At 40.4% G+C, this 4,961-nt stretch overlaps 1 pseudogene; it reads left to right on the top strand.

Moving 5' to 3' along the window:
* Nucleotides 1-419: 419 nt before the first annotated feature.
* LOC112476503 lies at nt 420-533 on the top strand (annotated as a pseudogene).
* The last annotated feature ends 4,428 nt before the right edge of the window (nt 534-4,961 follow it).

Below are 4,961 nucleotides of genomic sequence, written 5' to 3'. Positions count from 1 at the left end.
TTCTGAGGTGAAGCCCTAACACACCTTACATCAGCACCTTGAATGATCCCTCTTGAAATGCAGCTGAAAGTTAAAGCAAGGAAGGGTCGACTGTAAAACTTAGGGTGGAAAATTTGACCATCAGTTTCACAGTTATTTTCTTAAGTAATTAATACAGTTGGCATAATAACCTAAGTTAATATATAATCTCATATCAAAATGCAAGATAGGAATGAAGAAACTCATAAGGAAATAAGTAACCCTAAGAAGTTAGGCAAGTTAGACAGCAAGAAAAAAAAAACTACCAAATACTAATAATTTTATTTTCCTGATACAATTACATATTTAAAAATTAGAATCATTTCAAATGTTTCTGATATGTTAATTAGCATGATTGTGGTAATCATTTCACTATGTACATGTATATCAAAATGTCACGGGTCTATAGCTACCCTGAACAAGCCCGATCCAGTCTGATCTCAGAAGCTAAGCAGGGTCAGGCCTGGTTAGTACTTGGATGGGAGACCACCTAGGAAGACCAGGTGCTGTAGCCATAAAAAATAAAAAAAGGATTGTAAGCTGACAAGGTCCTTACAATCTGTGAGGTCAACCAAAGGTTGCCTCACCTAAAGAAAAAAAAAAATGTCATGTTGTATACTTTAGATATATACAATTTTTACTTGTCAATCATATCAATAAAACTGTAAAAAAATTAATGCCATAACTGGTACAAATTCTTCTACCAAATGGAAGGTAATGTGGAACTGTGTGACCTGTTAGGCTTCAGACAATCTCACTGGGGTTCAGTTCCTTTCACTGTAAGTAAGGGGTGTGCTATATAACTAGAATACATATACTATTAGAAATTTAGACTACAATCCTGAGTATCATTACCAAAAAGTGACTTTCCAAATATGAGAAGGGGAAATACCTGATTATCAGCTTTAAGAAAAAGAAGACACATAAGCTGAGAGCTGGAGACTGACAAAGCGTCCCCACCGTGTACCACTGGCAAAGTCTTTGTGTACCTGGAAGGTATGTGTATGTCAACTGGAAGACCATTATGCTACATAACATAATAAAGTAAGGGATGGAATGGTATAAATATTGGGAAACTGACTCTTTGTCATTATGATTGTATATTTGGAGAAACTAAGGTGCTCAATTAAAGAGTTAGAATTGATGTAACAAGCTAGCATGGCTAGATATGAGTAAGTACACACACTCGGTAGCTTTCCTTTACAGGAATAATTATGAATTAGAAATAGAGTTGCAAGTGAATAAAAAATGCATGAAAGAGGTTGATCAGAAACGTAAATAAGTAAATAAATGAAATGATCAGAAATGTGTTTGTTAAATGGGAAATAAATATAAAACTATAATGAAGAATATAAAGATTAACTCAGTAAGTAGAGAGTTCTTCCTGAGGAGGAAGATTTAGTATTACAAAATATTAATGTCTTTCTAAAAAATGGTTTTGCCACAATTCTAATAAACCCTTTGATATAAAACAAATATTTTTATAACAAATTAATAATACATGTGTATATAGTTTTTGTGTATTCACAGTATACGTAAATATATAGTTTAGACACACATACGTATTTGAGGGGAGTTTGATATGGCTGTATTCCAGTTTCACTCTCAAAAAAGTAGGTCACCCTAGCATTGGCCATTGATTCACTAAATAGTTATTAAGTCCTTAGTATGTGCCAGATACTGTGGTAGGGACTAAGGTTAGAGCTGTAAAAAGGCAAACAAAATTCCCTTCTCGAGCAAACTTTAGCATAAGGGGGCATTCAGTTAAGATAACAGACATAGTATCCTGTGCGGTAAGTGCTAAGGCAGGGGAAATGACCTAAGAGCACAGAGGATGTATATCTGGAGGATGACTATGAGTCAGCCAGGGGACGCGGGGGCGAGGAAAGGGCAGAAGGAAGCGTCCTGCAGGCCTTAAGTGACGCCAGCGAGAGCATGGCACAAGTGGGGAGCAATGAACTTTTTTGTTACTTTTTTTTTCTAGCATTGGCTAATATTTGTGAGTGTTTGCCGTGTGCCCTATGAGAGACACAAAGAGCAGCAGACAATCATGTGAGTGATTACAATGTAGTGGCAATGTGAGACATCGTTAAATTTCAACACAGGAGCAAAACAGCACGAGACAGGTCACGACAGTTGAGATACAAATTCAGTTAACATTTTAAGTGACTTAGCTCAGTGGTTTTACCTTCTGATTTGTTAATTTTGAAAAGAACTTGAATGTGCAGAAAAGTTGAAAGAACAATATGATGACTATCCATGTTCTTCCCCACCGAGATTCACCAGCTGTCAGTATCTCGCTACACCTGCTTGGTCTCTGGTCACATGTGTACACACACTTCCCCCTTTGTCAAAACACCTGAAGTAGGTTTCAGACATCCTCCTACATTGCCCTTAAGTATGTCAGCCTGCATCTCCTAAGAACAGAAACATACTCCCACACAAAGACAACATCCAACTACACTTAAGAAAATCGACATTTACTCACTCAACCAACATTGATTACTCAATCGATCAACACAGTTTCCCAGCTGTCCCCAAAATGTCTTTCATCACTGTTCCCCCACCTATCACATTCTTCTGTACTGTGTAATGTACTTCTACTGTGCCTGAAAAATAAATATAACCTCTTTAAGTCTGCTTCCTCCCCTCAAAGATTAGCTATGCATTAATATTTATTCCACTTGGACTTATTAGATCTGGGATTTCTGATTGGTTCTGTGAAGAAAAACAATGTGAAAAGCATTTCAAGATAGGCTACCACATCACAAGTAGCCTCTAGGTGTCCTCCTTGGACCAAGGAAAACTGGAGCTAGTTGGTACCAAGGACTTTTCCAGAGCCATCCCTCTTTGAAGAGATCCAGTGTTCTCCAGTCAACATAGATCAAAAAGTCTAATAAATATCTCAGAATTTTAAACTGAACACGAAGAAGCTCAACTTATGTGGTCCTACAAACATTTGGCACACATGAACAAGGTTGCAAGCTGGGAGAGTGTAAGGGTAATCAATAAATTGACAGAGTGAAAACAGACCAGTGTAAGTATTCACAGACTTTTTTTTTCCTCCTACTTCTGTACCTTTTTAGAAGGATCTTTTATTGCTTAGTATTTTGTGCCTTTATTATACTCCTCAGTTAAATGCATAGAGAAATAGAATGGAATGAGCCTCCCAAAGAAGTCATACAAGAGAGGCCTGACAGGAGTGATTCAGGAGCGAGCAGAAGGGACCCAGAAAGGGTGGGAGTTTCCCAAGGGAGAGAAAAGAGTAATTTGCAGGTAGCTGCTGTGATGAGTAGGACTATGGGGAGACATTTGCAGGGGACTGTAAAGTATTCGCTGTGAGTTGGGTGGTGTGATTCTACTTTTACATCTCTCCTCAGATTTATTCCAATTAGAATAATAACAATTATTTACTGATTACTAATTACTGCGCATCGGGCGTGTGCTAAGCACTTTGCACACATTTCTCATCCTAGTAACGAACCTGTGAGCTGTTATTCCCATTTTACAAATAAGAAAACTGATGCTTAGAGAAGTGAGTCGTCTGTGGTCACGTAGTTAGTAATAGCAGAGCCAGCAGAGCCAGGATTCTGGTCTTGTCTGACTCCAGAGCCTGGGTTCATCTGTGTTCTCTGCTAGATAACACTATGTGTCACTGTCATGTGCAATCTGGCAGCATACTGGCAGTATATGCAAAAGCATAAAGTGGCCACGCAGTCCACTTTCAGATTCTGGGCTTCTTGCCAAAATTGTACGTGTCTTAGGGGTTGCTACTGTGACTTTGATGTCGTCAAGTCCTTGATGTCACAGGGTTTTAGAATCCTTGCATTTTCTCAGAAGGTGGCCTTTCCTACCACCACTTCCTCATTCATATAAGACAGACAGTTCCCCTCCCCTCCCCTCCCCTTCCCTCCTCTCCCCTCTCATGGCCTTATACCCGTCCCTCCCCTCCCCTCTCTTCTTTCCACACACTTAATTTAGACGTGCACCCCAGGCCCACCATTGAAAACCAGTGTTCTGAATGAGTCCTAAGGAAATTAAGGAAAGAAGAAATGCTTATTTTTCCTCTTGCTGGACTCTCATTGTATATGATTCATACAAAGTTAACATTCTACCTTGCATTGTAAAGTTGGGGTATTATGCTATCCTCTAATAGGCCTGAAAATGTGAGTCCCTGCCCCTCCTCTTCCTCTTCAGTGAGGGGAGAACTAGAAAATTACCTAGGCCACCTCTATCCATTGACCCTCCAAGTGGCCCCCGCTTCAGCAATCACACATCCTCAAAGAGGGGCATGCAGAGACCTCAGGAAGCAATCAGGGCATTTGGCTTCAAGGTGAGTAGGTCAATTAACTGAGAAAAATAGTGTAATTAGGACTTTTGTGTTTGGGAGTTGAAAATAAAAAATTGCCTGACCTGTTGAGTCATGGATCATCTTTGTGAGAGAGAAGGCTCTAAGCCACAAGCCCACATTGATTAAGGTGACCACACATCCCAAGTTGCCTGAGACTGGGGACTTCCCCAGAACGAGGGACTTTCAGTGCTATCCCCAGCAAAGTCCCAGGCAAACCAAGACAAATCCATCACCTTAACTGACACAGTGTTCCCGTGGTGTCTGGCCCGTGGGTGATGAACTGGGGAGAACCAAGCACCAGTAGGACCCCTTTGAAAAGCAAACTCAGATGAGGTTATCACCGAGTGAAGACCATCCTCCCTCAAAGCTCTACCATGGCCTGTGCCAAATTCAGGGTCAGGTGTGTACCAAGGGCTTCTAGCAGCAAAGTTAGGCAGTGGTCAATGCTATCACCTCGTATCAGTGAGAAATAACGGGAGCAGGAAACTGATCAACTTTGGGGGCTGCCCAATTGGCTGTCTTATTAGTTAACACCAGCTGTTTGCTTATAGTAGTTGACACTAACTGTTCCCTTCAATCAGCAGTTCTCGAA

The sequence above is a fragment of the Pteropus alecto genome, unplaced genomic scaffold (genome assembly GCF_000325575.1).
Source record: "Pteropus alecto unplaced genomic scaffold, ASM32557v1 scaffold101, whole genome shotgun sequence".
In the NCBI taxonomy this organism is placed as follows: domain Eukaryota; kingdom Metazoa; phylum Chordata; class Mammalia; order Chiroptera; family Pteropodidae; genus Pteropus; species Pteropus alecto.
Note: the sequence above shows the minus strand (reverse complement) of the source record. Positions and strands in the feature narration are given on the sequence as shown.